At 41.5% G+C, this 16,525-nt stretch overlaps 1 protein-coding gene and 2 long non-coding RNA genes across 31 annotated transcripts in view; 1 reads left to right on the top strand and 2 right to left on the bottom strand.

Annotated features, from left to right (window-relative positions):
* The window catches only part of KCNMA1 (potassium calcium-activated channel subfamily M alpha 1), a 550,733-nt gene that overhangs the window by 56,542 nt on the left and 477,666 nt on the right, over positions 1–16,525 (top strand). The gene's annotated exons all lie outside the window — the stretch shown is intronic.
* Positions 2,389–16,525, bottom strand: part of LOC130282736 (uncharacterized) — a 70,394-nt gene continuing 56,257 nt past the window's right edge. Inside the window, exon 3 of the long non-coding RNA XR_008846510.1 lies at positions 2,389–2,664. This is a non-coding gene — a long non-coding RNA (uncharacterized LOC130282736). The remainder of the gene's footprint in view (positions 2,665–16,525) is intronic.
* LOC130282737 (uncharacterized) overlaps positions 4,851–16,525 on the bottom strand; it is a 30,383-nt gene continuing 18,708 nt past the window's right edge. Inside the window, exon 3 of the long non-coding RNA XR_008846511.1 lies at positions 4,851–5,224. This is a non-coding gene — a long non-coding RNA (uncharacterized LOC130282737). The remainder of the gene's footprint in view (positions 5,225–16,525) is intronic.

Genomic DNA, 16,525 nt, shown 5'->3' with positions numbered 1-16,525 from the left:
TGTTTAGGGACCATAAAACTAGACAAGACAGGAAAATATCCAGCAAATTTTTCACAGAAGCAACTTCTATATAGTTTGGCGCATCTTGCTGGTTATTTAAGACACTTTCTCTTACGCCACCTTTTGGTTGGCTTACTTTAATCTAATGTTTTGTGCAAAAAGAATTGCGCTCATTATTAATAGATCTGGCACATTTGTCACTATCAAAGGTAAAAGTAGTAAGGCATAAGAGTTTAGATATATTTGCCTTTTTTGGCACAGTTTGAGCCACAATTATGGCACATTTTGCCTAATAAGGATAGGGTCACATGGTAAAATACTCTGCGGATCTGTCGACGATGGACCCTACAGTGTGCCCCCAGCTGTGCCAGTATACTCGCACACATTGTGGCTGCTCTCGGCCTAGCTAACTTTTGTCACCAGTTGTTGCTTTAGTTGTGGCAAGTTTTAGGTTGGGTTCACTGAGCCGGATGTCGCACATATGTGAGCCGAACCTTAGGGCACCCTTCAGCAATCATATAGTACCTGCAATTTTTTTGCTGGTATCGATCTTAAAATACCTAGATGATATTGATTTCCCTCTCAACTATAGGTAATATCTCTGGCAGTCTAGGGTAGTGAAGGGGCTAATGAGCAGAAATTCTTATGAAACAAAATAAAAAGTTATACTAAATCTTTTCCCAAAACAGCACATATATATTTGGTGATTTAGGATAGTGTAGTGAAGGGGTTAGGCCTTGTTCACACTGCCACTGTACTTTGCTAAAGGAAGTCTCATTGTTTAGTCCGCTGGAATGATTGAAGTTGAGCGGAGAAAAAAATATTGCATGCCTGATATTTTTTCTCTGCTCAACTCCTCTAAACTACTGGAAATCCGATGGACCCCATTCACGTCAATTGGATCCATTGGGATCTGGTGGCTTCAGTTGTGCTCCTACCCATTCAAGGGAGCAAAATGGACCCTGAACTCATTGGGTAGTAAAATCAGCTGCAGAAAACAGGCAGCAAAATACAACATGCTTAACCCTTCCCTAAAAGGGTATTCTGATTTAGTTAAAAACACATGGCAACCTGCAAGGGTTCCCTGCACTCCATTCTGGTCCCTGTGTTTAAGAGTGTTTCTTTCTGAGAGCCTGTCATCCGGGAAAGTAAACAAAGACACAGGGGTGGACCAGAGTGCCAGTGCGGGACCAGGTGAGGTGAGGTGCATATGTTTTACTTCTTTACTAAATCAAAATACCCCTTTAATGACAGGCCCTACTAAGACTGGTTATAGTTCCAGTCATGTGCCTCCTTCCTTGTTTCCATGATGTCAGTCACATCCATTATGTGTAGATGTCTCTTCAAGGTATCTCTCCAAGTGTATGGCCCATCATCAATCATATGCTGTACATTGGACTAGGTTACTTATCTCAGCTACTGATCTTTCACCACTGTAGCTGAAACGCCAACTTAGTGAACTGACCAGTAGACTTACTGCTTAAACTTGGGAGATCATGGGATTTGTAGTTTTTAGACTCTACTTAAATGTGCTGGATCTAAAAGTATAGAAACAACATTGAGTCTGGATAAGGAAACTGCATTTTAACATCCACTAACATTAGATAGTAGAGGTAGGAAAAGTGGGGTGTATGTTGGGAAGATGTATGATGTTGTTAGTCTATTTTTTTCATTATGAGCCTGGGAAACCCCTTTAAAAGTCACACGTGACATTCAGTAAAGTTGGGTCATATACAGTAAAATATATTTAAGAAGGCTATCCAAAATTGCAACGAAAAGTCATTTACTTTGAGGGTAGTGTTCTTAAAGGAATTAGCCTCAATGCAAATGTATGGTTGATTGAATTATGCAAAATCTGGTATGGATAAAAGGGTGTTCTCCTAAAAGTGGTGGTCTTATGAAAAGGTTTTACTATATATGTTGCTGGCATATTCCCCATATATTTAACTCAGCTGAAAAGAAGTTCAGACTCCCTGAAAGAAAAATAATTTAAGGACAGGATGCTTAATTCGTGTAAATTCTAATTTGTGGTTCTCTTTTTCTTTTGTTGTTGTTCTCATGTTTTACCCTGAATATTTATATGTTGTAACGATGTGGAAGTTTGAATAAAAATGTAATAAAAAAAAAAAAAAAAAGAGAGAAAAGAAAAAGAACCTGCCAAATTTTTGGCACAATACACAAAAATGTGACCCACATCTCAGACCAGGAGTGAGATTCGCACTCAGTGCATAGAAGCACTTAGCACTTGTACCACAAGGGCTATATGAAGCCCCTGGGCCGCTCATTGGGAATCACTGCTGTAAACGGTCATCGAGTTTCTTGCCATAAGTGGAAACCGATCTCTTCATAAGAAAGAAGAGAGGCACTTAGTCTGAAAATACGGTAATATGCAACTTTTGACTTGTTGATTGGTTTGGCTGTGTAAAGGACTTTTGATGACTTAATATTTGGCAGTGTAAAGGTTAATAAACCCCTTAATAATTTATTCAGCAGTCAAGTTGCTCAGTTGAGTGAAGCTGTGAATTATAGATGCGCTGCTAGTTATGAATTAATCAGGATTTTCAGGTAAAGAAGAGGTGTTTCTGCTTCTGGCTCACATAATAAGGCCTTGTGCCCGGCCCCGTTCCACTTAAATATTTCCATGACTGTAGGTGTCCACAGTGCCTGAAAAGAGTCGGAGAATTCTTTATTAAACAAAGGAACATCAATGCATAAAGCATTTCAATTTATTATTGTCTACAATTGTTCATTGCCCTTCATCTATGATATCTTTTATTATTTATTATCATATATTTTATCATTTATCATTAATATATTTTATATTAATTCTTATTGGGTCCCATGTGTCAAAACTTATGGAGATCAGTCATGTTCACATGCCGTTTAGGAAAAGAGAGCTGAATTCTGAATATTGGCCTCTGGCTTAAGACAGTAAGGACACTTTTTTCAGAGATAGTTTGGGCATTTAGGATGAGGGGTGAGGGTGGAGGGGGTTATCAAAACCTTGCTAAGTCTAACTTAAAGGGAAACTGAATTCTGGTTCACCCATACTAAACTCAATACACAGGGTTATAGTGCAGGTGAATTGGATTAAAATGATGTATAACTTACCCAGGTTGGCTGTAAATGATGTATAACTTACCCAGAGATGCAGTGTGTGTTAGCCTCTGTTGCTAATATGTAAATGTTGTCCTTTGCGTAATGGAGGTGGGACCCAGCATACCCAGCATCCTTCCTCGTCTTCTCTGCTCTGCTATGCCTGACCACTTTATAAATATTCATTAAGTGAGTATAGGTCAGTATAACTTAATTTTTATTTTTACATTTACCTCATTAAAAAAAAAAAAATTGTGGATGGAATACCCCTTTAACATAGCCTTTTTTCCAATACTGATGTAATACTGATTACTAATTAATTATTTTGAAGTATGTAATGTGTTTATTTTTTTTATCCTTTTGAGAAGCCTATGGAAAAAATGTCAGAAAAACAACACACCAAAAAAACACAATACTTAGATGCTAGAGCATACACCAAGCAAAAAAGCATTATTTGAAATATTTCACCGTGAGCTGTCATATTAGGGTGCTTTCACACCTTGTTTGTGCCATCTGAGTCACAGATACATTATCAAAAGGGGATGCCAATCTGTGTTCCCCCCACCCTAACTGACCATGTTCAGGTCATTGTCCATACATATGCAGGTTTTGTCTCGAACTACGATGTGCTGCAAACCATTCTTTTGAGTTCAAGACAAAGCTTGTATAAGCTTTGAAAATGACCACAACGTGGTCACTAGCCACCTATGTTTGGGCTAGTAAAATCAATAGGGCCTGTGCCTTTCTATGCATAGATACGTCATCATGCCATTTTGACATGTTGTTGATGTATCTTCGAAGGCAGGTACTATATGTGGAGATATATATATATATATATATATATATATATATATATATATATATTATATATATATATTACATATGTACATATATATATATATATATATATATATATATATATATATACACAGTCATGGCCATAAATGTTGGCACCCCTGAACTTTTTCTAGAAAAATGAAGGATTGCAGTAACACATGTTTTGCTATACACATGTTTATTCCCTTTGTGTGTATTGAAACTAAACCAAAAAAGGGAGTAAAGAAAGCAAATTGGACATAATGTCACACCAAACTCAAAAAATAGGTTGGACAAAATTATTGACACCCTTTCAAAATTGTGGAAAAATAAGATTGTTTCAAGCATGCTATGCTCCTTTAAACTCACCTGGGGCAATTAACAGGTGTGGGCAATATAAAAATCACACCTGAAAGCAGATAAAAAGGGGAGAAGTTCACTTAGTCTTCGCATTGTGTGTCTGTGTGTGTCACACTAAGCATGGACAACAGAAAGAGGAGAAGAGAACTGTATGAGGACTTGAGAACCAAAATTGTGAAAAAATATGAACAATTTCAAGGTTACGAGTCCATCTCCAGAGATCTAGATTTGTCTTTGTTCACAGAAATTTGCAACCCATGGCACTGTAGCTCTCCTTGGGCATGGACGGAAGAGAAAAATTTATGAAAGGTGTCAATGCAGGATAGTCCGGATGGTGGATAAGCAGCCCCAAACAAGTTCCAAAGATATTCAAGCTGTCCTGCAGGCTCAGGGAGCATCAGTGTCAGCGCGATCTATCCGTTGACATTTAGATTAAATGAAACGCTATGGCAGGAGACCCAGGAGGACCCCACTGCTGTCACAGAGACATAAAAAAGCAAGACTACAATTTGCCAAAAAGAACTTGAGTTAGCCGAAATCTTTCTGGGAAAATGTCTTGTGGACAGATGAGACCAAGATAGAGCTTTTTGGTAAAGCACATCTTTCTACTGTTTATCAAAAACGGAATGAGGCCTACAAAGAAAAGAACACAGTACCTACAGTGAAATATGGTGGAGGTTCAGTGATGTTTTGGGGTTGTTTTGCTGCCTCTGGCACTGGGTGCCTTGAATGTGAGCAAGGCATCATGAAATCTGAGGATTACCAATGGATTTTGGGTCGCACTGTACAGCCCAGTGTCAGAAATCTGGGTTTGTGTCTGAGATCTTGGGTCTTCCAGCAGGACAATGACCCCAAACATGCGTCACAAAGTACCCGGAAATGGATGGCAACAAAGCGCTGGAGAGTTCTGAAGTGGCCAGCAATGAGTCCAGATCTAAATTCCATTGAACACCTGTGGAGAGATCTTAAAATTACTGCTGGGAAAAGGTGCCCTTCCAATAAGAGAGACCTGGAGCAGTTTGCAAAGGAAGAGGGGTCCAACTTTCCGGTTGAGAGGGAAGCTTATTGATGGTTATAGGAAGCGACTGATTTCAGTTATTTTTTCCAAAGGATGTGCAACTAAATATTAACCCCTTAATGACTTATGACGTACCGGTACGTCATGAGTCCGCTCCCGATCTATAACGCATGGCCCCGCATCATAGCGGATCGGGCCCAGCCTCTAACAACGGCCGGGACCCGTGGCTAATAGCGCACGGCATTGGTCGCGCTGCCGCGTGCTATTAACCCTTTAGACGCGGCATTCAAAGTTAAACGCTGCGTCTAAAGTGAAAGTGAAAGCATGCCGGTTAGCTCAGGGAGCTGTTCGGGATAGCCGCGGTAAAATTGCGGCATCCCGAACAGCTTATAGGACAGCCGGAGGGTCCCTACCTGCCTCCTCGCTGCCCGATCGCCGAATGACTGCTCAGTGCCTGAGTTCCAGGCATGAGCAGTCAAGCGGCAGAATCATCGATCAGTGGTTTCTTATGAGAAACCAGTGATCAATGTGAAAGATCAGTGTGTGCAGTGATATAGGTCCCTATGGGAGCTATACCACTGCAAATAAAAAGTGGGAAAAAAAAGTGAATAAAGATTTAACCCCTTCCCTATTAAAAGTTTGAATCACCCCCCTTTTCCCATAAAAAAACCCAGTGTAAATAAAAATAAACATATGTGGTATTGCCGCGTGCGGAAATGTCCGAATTATAAAAATATATTGTTAATTAAACCGCACGGTCAATGGTGTGCGCGCAAAAAAATTCCAAAGTCCAAAATAGTGCATTTTTGGTCACTTTTTATATCAAGGAAAAATGAATAAAAAGCGATCAATAAGTTCTATCAATGCAAAAATGGTACCGCTAAAAACTTCAGATCACGGTGCAAAAAATGAGCCCTCATACCGCCCCATACGCAGAAAAATAAAAAAGTTATAGAGGACAATTTTAACGTATACATTTTCCTGCATGTAGTTACAAAGAAAAGAGATTACAAAAAAACAGAAGTGCTCATCCAAAAATGAATGTAGATATAGACACAATATAACTCCAATGGACTCACCTGGCATGGTGGAGGGACACCAATAGAAATTGGTTGACACTCCACAACACCTAGGGCCAAGTAGGTATACACAATGAACACCTGGTTCCTCTTATTCAAGATCCCTGATGATAGGGAGGACGCAGCTCCAAATCCCCGGAGGGTAGTGTCCACCCAGGCTTGGTACATAAAAAAACAAAGAAAAAGAAGGTGCTTGCGCTCAGGAACCAAGACTCAATATAAGGTGGGCAAGTAAATAAACCTGAATCAACTCACTATTCCGTGGGGGGACCAAAAGATGGTATAATGGTACCCCCCTCCACGTCCGCTTGATGCAGGATCCCAAATGGCATTCACGAAATCCAGTTGATGAAGATGCTTCATATAGGACCACTGGAGGCGTGCGTATCAAATAGTGATTTATTCTAATATGGTGCTAAAATCATGGCAACGCGTTTCTGGGAGATGTAGTGGCACTCCCCTTCATCAGGCCGAATAGGAAAGGTACATCACAAGTTTATATACAAAATCATACTACTCACGTGGTCTTCAGTGGGTGCTGCCGGGATGTTTGGATGTGCTTCCAATTTTTTTGCGGTCACAGGAAGTGCGTCACCACTGGACCGGATGCCACTCCCCCCCTCGGCGCCAATGACACGCTGTGTGCGGTCCATGGACCGGATGCGCAGGCTGCACCATTGCCTCCAAACTTCCTGTGTCACTGGAACGCATCTGCGCTCCATTGGGCTGATCCGGACATCCGGCCGACGGACCGCAAGCTCCACAACTCCACGGGCAAGCAACATCCGGCCATTGGAACGCACTATGCTATTAAGCCAATCATATTTATTCAGCCTCATCCAAGCAGCCGACAGCCTCCCTAAAGATCCTTATGTACTCCACCAATTCATATAATGCCCATTAATATATATATATATAAAATCAATATATAGCTCACATATATATATATATATATATTTATATATATATATATATATATATATATATATATATACAATAATAGTACATATACATACACATAGATAAATCTGCCTAAATACTAGGTTAAAAAATATACTAACATATAGTCAGATAAAAACAATAAAATAAATAAATAGATACATTGGTATCTGTGTCAGAGGGAGACGTACACGGACACTCAAAAAACTGTCTCCAATGCCTCATTAAGGCCGGCTGGACTTAAGGTGTTAAACCGAAAAATCCAGTACATCTCCCTATGGCACAGATACCTATAATCCCCCCTTTTGACTTGATCAATCGGGGTGATTTTCAGCCCTAAGGGGTTGCCTCCATGGATTTTAGCAAAATGACATGACACACTATGGAGCTCATATTTGTGATTAATATTAAATCTAGGGTGGTTTAGGCGTTGTCTTAAAGTATTGGTGGTCCGCCCTATGTATTTTAAAACACATGGGCATTCTATTAAATAAATTATATAACTACTTTCACAGTTAAAATATGAGTTAATATTGTAGGGTTCAGGTTCCCCTGGTATTAATATCTGTTTAGTTCTGTGGGTGATGTAAGAACAACATTTGCACCTCGATGACCCACATTTATATACCCCTTTAATCTCTCCATTTATGTTTCCACTTTTTACCCCAAATTTATGCTTATTTTGTTGATGAGGAATAGATGGTGCCACTATATTTTTCAAACTGCGGGTCCTTCTAAAAATGCATCTGGGTTGCTTCCCTATGGAACTTCCTATCACAGGGTCACTAGTTAGCATATTCCAATGTTGGTCAAGTGTTTTCTTAATTTGCGTGTGCCAAATATTATATTTGGTAAGGAAAGCTAAATTGAATGATCCAGAGTCATGAGTTTCATCTGGTTTAGTATCATTTGGGGGTTTGGGTCTATCCAAACACTCACTCTGTATTATTCTAGAGATACGTCTTTGGGGTCCTTCAATTAATGTACTCGGGTAACCTTTTTCTTGAAACACGTTTTTTAATTAGGGATATTTGCTGGCTACATTCCTGGTCTGAGCTACAGTTTCGCCTAATCAGCCCAATGGAGCGCAGATGCGTTCCAGTGACACAGGAAGTTTGGAGGCAATGGTGCGGCCTGCGCATGTGTCAGCGTGTCATTGGCGCCGAGGGGGGGGGAGTGGCATCCGGTCCAGTGGTGATGCACTTCCTGTGACGCTGTCAGCGTCACGAGAGACCGCAAAAAAATTGGAAGCACATCCAAACATCCCATCAGCGCCCACTGAAGACCACGTGAGTAGTATGATTTTGTATATAAACTTGTGATATACCTTTCCTATTGTACGGCCTGATGAAGGGGAGTGCCACTACATCTCCCAGAAACGCGTTTCCATGATTTTAGCACCGTATTAGAATAAATCACTATTTGATACGCACGCCTTCAGTGGTCCTATATGAAGCATCTTCATCAACTGGATTTCGTGAATGCCATTTGGGATCCTGCATCAAGCGGACGTGGAGGGGGATACCATTATACCATCTTTTGGTCCCCCCATGGAGTAGTGAGTTGATTCAGGTTTATTTACTTCCCCACCTTATATTGAGTCTTGGTTCCTGAGCGCAAGCACCTTCTTTTTTTCCTGCATGTAGTTATGATTTTTTCCAGAAGTACGACAAAATCAAACCTATATAAGTAGGGTATCATTTTAATTGTATGGACCTACAGAATAAAGATAAGGTGTCACTTTTACTGAAAAATGTACTGTGTAGAAACGGAAGCCCCCAAAAGTTACAAAATGGCGTTTTTTGTTCAATTTTGTCTCACAATGATTTTTTTTCCGTTTTGCCATAGATTTTTGGGTAAAATGACTGATGTAATTACAAAGTAGAATTGGTGGCGCAAAAAATAAGCCAGCATATGGATTTTTAGGTGCAAAATTGAAAGAGTTATGATTTTTTAAAGGTAAGGAGGAAAAAACGAAAATGCAAAAACGGAAAAATGCTGAGTCCTTTAAGGGTGCCAATAATTTTGTCCAGACCATTTTTGGAGTTTGGTGTGACATTATGTCCAATTAGCTTTTTTCCCTCCCTTTTTTGGTTTAGTTCCAATACACACAAAGGGAATAAACATGTGTATAGCAAAACGTGTGCTACTGCAATCCTTTTCTGTGAGAACTACTTCATTTTCTAGAAAAATTTCAGGGGTGCCAACATTTATGGCCATGACTGTATATATACTTATTTACATTATCTTGCACCTAATTCATGTATGTTTTACTTTTTGCAAGTGTTATATTTTTCCCATGCATATAATGAAGTGTGCAACAGACATCAAGCTCACTTCTTATGTGTTTCCTCACTGTGTACTCAGCTATAGTCATCTCCAGTAGTGAATAGCATGTAGGGTAATGCTGCAGGACACGCACATCATTACTGTGAATTTACAATGCAGGCTTTCCTGCATAATAACACCTGTCTTTTGTAAGAGGCTTATTGATGCAGAAGGATTGGTGGGGGGAGGGTGTATAATAGGAGATAGCATATTCTAGGTAAAAGTTCAGCATAATAACTCATAGGAGGCGATTTATTTATGAAGTCATGCCGGCTTTTCAGGATTAATTGTAGTAAAAAGAAAGGCATTAACACTGAACCCCATATATTTGAAAGTCCCTATGCCAGACAGAGTTCTCCCACCTCCCTTCTAGGATAGCAGGATGAGCGAATCGAATCTGACGAATCTGAATTCATTATGAATTTCCGGAAAAATTTGATTTGTAACAAATGCGAATATCACCGCGTTTGATTGCGCAAATCGCTTCAGTAAACTCCATGTAGTGCGGTCCAGGACATCTAAAATGGTGGATCCACATGTGAGGACATGGAGAAAGGAATCCTGGGAAGGCGGAGCAAGGAATCCTGGGAAGGCGGGAATAGAGATGAGCGAACTTTTCAAAAATTTGATTCGGCCGATTCATCGAATTTTCCGATAAAGTTTGTTTTGTTCCGAATTTTTTCGCAGCGAATCTATATTAAAAAAGGCTATTTCTAGCCTACATACAGCCTCTATAGGGGTATAGAACACTTTGCTGTGTTCTAAAACGCATATGGAGTGTGCTGGGTTAGTGAAATAATACTGTTATTCAGAATAAGATGCAGATAACCGGCATCGCTTTTAGAATCACTGCCGCACAGCAGCACAATTACAGAGCCTGGTAGTGGCATCAGTGTCAGGAGACCATATAGTGACTGAATGACACAGCGTGGAGGTGTTGGTAGCATGAGGAGACTATATAGTGGCTGAATGGCACAGCGTGGAGGTGTTGGCAGCATGAGGACACCATATAGTGGTTGAATGACACAGCATTGACATGTTGTCAGCATGAGGAGACCATATAGTGGCTGAATGACACAGCATGTAGGTGTTGGCAGCATGAGGAGACCATATAGTGGATGAATGGCACAGCCCGCAGTTGCCAGCAGCATGAGTAGGCACTAGGCCTTCACAATCCCTAAGATTAAAAGATGAATTAAGAAGGTGCTACCTATGAGAAAATTTGAAATTCCCAGACCCAGGCCCAACAGCGGCATCAGTAACCCATATATTGCCTGAATGACACAGCCTGGAGTTGACTGATGCACGAGTACACACCAGGGCTTCACAATCCCCCCCAAAAAAACACCACAATTTTAGAAATTTTTGAAAAAGATTTTGGATAGCGGGTGCAACCTATGAGAAAATTTGAAATTCCCAGACCCAGGCCCCACAGCGGCATCAGTAACCCATATATTGCTTGAATTACACAGTCTGGAGTTGGCTGATGCACGAGTACACACCAGGGCTTCGCAATCCCCCCAAAAAAACACCAACATTTTTGAAATTTTTGAAAAAGATTTTAGATAGCGGGTGCTACCTACGAGAAAATTTGAATTTACCAGACCAAGGCCCAACAGCGGCATCAGTAACCCATATATTGCCTGAATGACACAGCCTTGAGTTGGCTGATGCACGAGTTCCCACCAGGGCTTCACAATCCCCCCCAAAAAACACCACAATTTTAGAAATTTTTGAAAAAGATTTTGGATAGTGGGTGCTACCCATGAGAAAATTTGAAATTACCAGACCCAGGCCCAGCAGCGCCATCATTTTTTGATTTGAAATTTAAAACAACCTTTGCGTGTCCCGGACCCTAGCATGTGGGTACGAAGGACCAAATCCAACAAGCCCCCACAGGGCTCATGTTGCCGTGAGATTTAGGCGCAACGTCTTCATTGCCCTGACCGGCCATTGTTTCCAAGACTTCTCGCCAAAGCAAACCATGTGAAGAACAACGTGACACCACCGTGAACTGCACACATGGTATGCTGAAGGGCTACTGAGACTTGTCTGGGCAGTGGAGGCTTAAGAAACAGTGGAGGATGTGGAGGCGGAGTAGCACACTGTCGCAAGACCAACGGGCTGACAGAGTGTAGCAGGAAGCAGCATTGAGTACACACCAGGGCTTCAGAATCCCAAAGAAAAAACAAACATTTTTAAAATTATTTTAAGAATATTTAGGACAGCGGGTGCTACCTATATATTGCCTGAATGACACAGCCTGGATTTGGTTGATGCATGAGTACACACTAGGGCTTCACAATCCCTCCCAAAAAAATACAACAATTGTAGAAAATTATGAAGAAGACTTTTGGATACCGGGTGCTACCTATGAGAAAATTTGAAATTCCCAGACCCAGGCCTAGCAGCGTCATCAGTAAACCATATATTGCCTGAATGACACAGGCTGGAGTTGGCTGATGCATGAGTACGCACCAAAGCTTCACAATCCCTAATAAAAAAGACAAACATTTTTGACGAAAAATGTTAAAGAAATTTTAGGACAGCGAGTGCTCTCTATATATTACCAGAATTATGCAGCCTGGAGTTGGCTGCAGCATGAGGAGACCATTGAAATGTGTGATTTTTTAATTTGAAATTTAAATCAAAATTTGTGTCCCAGACCCCGCCGTGTGGGTACAAAGGACCTAATCTCACAAGCACCCACAGGGCTCATGTGGCCGTAAGATGTAGGCGCAACGTCTCCATAGCCCTGACCGGCCATTTTTGGTTTTTGTACCTTTGTTTAAGAACAAGCGCATATCCAAGAGTCCAGAAGACTCTATAATGCAGGACGGTGGACCACCAAAAGACATTCTTCTATAAAATAATTTTTTATGAAATAAAGAAGCAGAGTTCATCCCTCTGCGTATTTTTTTTTGAAAATGTTAATTAAAAAATCACACGGAACAATCGTTCAATGGTGTAATGGTTATTATTGTGGAAAATTCTAGTTTATTACTGTGATAATTATCAGAAAATCTGAAAAAAAAAAACATTCCCCAAGAGTATTTAATAACCCCATACATTGCACCATAAATGTTGAAATTTAAATTAAGCATGTATGTATGTATTTCAAAAATCCTAAAATTAAAGGCCCAAGCCCAGAAGCATCATGAAGTCAAGTAGTTCCTGAAAGACACAGGAGCAGTTAGGAGTAGGCATCAGCAGTACCCAAGAGGCTTTAATAACCCCTTACATTGCACGATCACTCGCGAGATCGAGCAATAACAGGTGTGTTATGCCCTCAGATGTCCGGGGCTGCATGCGTGCTACACTGAATGGACCAGCGTGTGTCTATCTTTCACCGACAGGTGCGGGTAACCCGCTGAACCCCGTTCGCGATAGGGATCAGGGATTGCAATTATTTGCCAGGAAAGAAGAATCACAACTTAGCACGGGTCATAAGCTGGGGTTCATTAAGTCCCTGCCCTTTGTACACACCGTATGTCTCTACTACCGATTGGATGGTTTAGTGAGGTCCTCGGATCGGCCCCGGCGGGGTAGGAGAAGGCCCTAGCAGAGCGCCGAGAATTTAAAGATCATAGTTGAAATTTGCATTAAGCATGTATTAGCTACTGCTAAACTTCCAAAAATTGAAGGCCCAAGGCCTGAGGCATCAGGGAGGCAATTATTTCCTGAAAGACACAGAATGAGTCAGGAGCAGTCATTTGCAGTACCCAAGAGGGTTTCATAACCATCCCCTTACATTTAAAGATGAATGTTGAAATTTGCATTAAGCATGTATTTAGCTACTGCTAAACATCCAAAAATTGAAGGCCCAAGGCCTGAGGGCAGGGAGGCAAGTAGTTCCTGAAAGACACAGAATGAGTATGGAGCAGGCATTCGCAGTACCCAAGAGGGTTTCATAACCCCTTACATTTAAAGATCAATGTTGACATTTGCATTAAGCATATATTTAGCTACTGCTAAACATCCAAAAATTAAAGGCACAAGGCCAGAAGCATCAGTGAGGCAAGTAGTTCCTGAAAAACACAGGATGAGCCAGGACCAGGCAATCGCAGTACCCAAGAGGGTTTCATAACCAACCCCTTACATTTAAAGATGAATGTTGAAATTTGCATTAAGCATGTATTTAGCTTCTGCTAAACATCCCAAAATTGAAGGTCCAATGCCTGAGGGCAAGAGGCAAGTAGTTCCTGAAAGACACAGAATGAGTATGGAGCAGGCAGTCGCATTACCCAAGAGGGTTTCATAACCCCTTACATTTAAAGATCAATGTTGACATTTGCATTAACCCCTTAAGGACCAAGCCCATTTTGGCCTTAAGGACCAGACCAATTTTATTTTTGCATTTTCGTTTTTTCCTCCTCACCTTCTAAAAATCATAACTCTCTTATATTTCCATCCATAGACCCATATGAGGGCTTGTTTTTTTTGCGTCACCAATTGTACTTTGTAATGACATCACTTATTTTAACATAAAATGTACGGCACAACCAAACAAATATTATTTATGTGGAAAAATTGAAAGGAAAACCGCAATTTAGCACATTTTGGAAGGTTTTATTTTCACGCTGTACACTTTCCGGTAAAAATGACATGTTTTCTTTATTCTGTGGGTCAATATGATTAAAATGATACCCATGATATATGCTTTTATATAAATGTACCGCTTAAAAAAAATCTCAAACCATTTTAACAAAATTAGTATGTTTGAAATTGCTCTATTTTGACCACCTATAACTTTCTAATTTTTCCGTATATGGGGCGATATGAGGGCTCATTTTTTGCGCCATGATCTGTAGTTTTTATCAGTACCACTTTTACTTAGGTTTTACTTTTTATTCATTTTTATAAATTTTTTTTGAATAAAATGTGACAAAAAAGCAGCAATTTTGGACTTTTTAAAAAAAAAAATTACGTTTACGCCGTTCACCGTACGGGATGATTAACAATATATTTTTATAGTTCATACTTTTATGCACGCGGCGATACCAAATATGTGTATTGATTATTTTTTTGACGCTTTTTTGGGGGTAAAATGGGGAAAAACTGATGTTTTACTTTTTATTGGGGGAAGGGATTTTTCAAATTTTTTTACTTTTTTTTAACTTTTTTTTTACACTTTTTATGTCCCCATAGAGGACTATTCATTGCAATCATTTGATTGCTAATACTGTGCAGGACACAGCACTGCTCATGTATAGGACACAGCACTGCTCAGTATTATCGGTGATCTTCTGCTCTGGTCTGCTCGATCTCAGACCAGAGCAGAAGACCCCGGGAGACGGCCGGAGCAAGGTGAGGGGACCTCCGGCCGCCATGCTGGATGATTGGATCCCCGCGGCAGCGCTGCAGGCGATCTGATCGTCCATTCAAACTACCGCAATGCCGCAGATGCCGTGATCTGTATTGATCACAACATCGGAGGGGTTAATGGCGGACATCCGCGCAATCGCGGATGTCCGCCATTACCGGCGGGTCGCTGGCTGCTGATATCAGCCAGGACCTGCCAGGCATGACGCGGTTCTCGTGATAATGTCGGTGCGTAAATGTACGTCATGGTGCACTAAGTACCACGTCACAATGACGTACATTTACGTCCATTGTCGTTAAGGGGTTAAGCATATATTTAGCTACTGCTAAACCATCAAAAATTAAAGTCCCAAGGCCGGAAGCATCAGTGAGGCAAGTAGTTCCTGAAAGACACAGGATCACAGGTTTCATAACCCTAATTGATAACCCAAGAGGGTTTCATAACCAACCATAATTGGGAAATGTTGGTGTAGCAGCATGGTCAATCTACTCTGAGGCATCTGGCATTGGTGGCTGGAAATCCTGGCTGATCCATCCCTGATTCATCTTGACAAACGTCAGTCTCTCCACATTTTTAGTGGACAGACGAGTTCGCCTTGAGGTGACTATGGCCCCGGCCACACTAAACACCCGCTCTGATGGCACACTACTGGCCGGCAGGACAGCTTTTTTAGGGCAAACTCTGCTAGTTGTGGCCATAAATCAAGTTTGGCTGCCCAGAAGTCCAGCGGATCTTCAATGGTTGTTGGCATGGCCATGTCAAGGTATGCCACCACCTCAGGTCCTGCTCCATGTCTACCTGCTGCTGATGAGTTGCTTCACTATGCGGGTGAAGAAAGCTACTCATCAGCGACTGTAGACTCAGGCTGCTGCTGATTGAGCTGGTACTGCTCCTGCCACCCCTCCCCAGCAGCCATGGCAGTGGAAGGTGAGCGCAGAGGGCCCCCTGAGTCAGACCTGCGAGTGGATGGACCATGTGGCCGATAGGCATCAGCCAACTGACTACGTAGAATCTCTCTGTAGTAGGTCAGTTTGTCCTCCCTCTCAGTTGGTGTAAAAAAGGCCCACACTTTGGGATGGGTCTGATAAGGTGGAGATCCAGAAGTCATCCCGCTGACAAATTTTGACAATTCAGGGGTCACTACGCAAACAACTGAGCATGCATTGTGCTATTTGCGCCAGTGACTCGGAGGGACTTCCTGCCTCCATCTCCACTGCATACTGCCACGGTGTGTCTGGGTCCTCTGTCTCAACTTCCTCATAACCCTCCAGCTCCTCTGGCTGCTTCTGCTCCTCCTCTCCTGTCCGAAGACTGGAAACACCGGCCATCTCATCCAACCTAAACTGTGCTCCGCTCTGCCTCTCATCATCCTCCTCCAGTTCAGCCCCCACAGGGCTCATGTAGCCTTGAGATGTAGGTGCAACGTCTCCGTTGCCGTGACCAGCCATGGTTTCAATAATTTGTTGTAGGAAATGTAGGAGTGGAATTACGTTGTTCATGGCGTAATCCAGGCAATTTACAAATAATGTGGCTTCCTCAAAGGGCCTCAGCAAACGGCAGGTGTCA

Source organism: Hyla sarda, chromosome 7, assembly GCF_029499605.1.
Source record: "Hyla sarda isolate aHylSar1 chromosome 7, aHylSar1.hap1, whole genome shotgun sequence".
NCBI classification, from domain to species: Eukaryota; Metazoa; Chordata; class Amphibia; order Anura; family Hylidae; genus Hyla; species Hyla sarda.
This window is presented reverse-complemented; position numbering and strand designations above follow the sequence as displayed.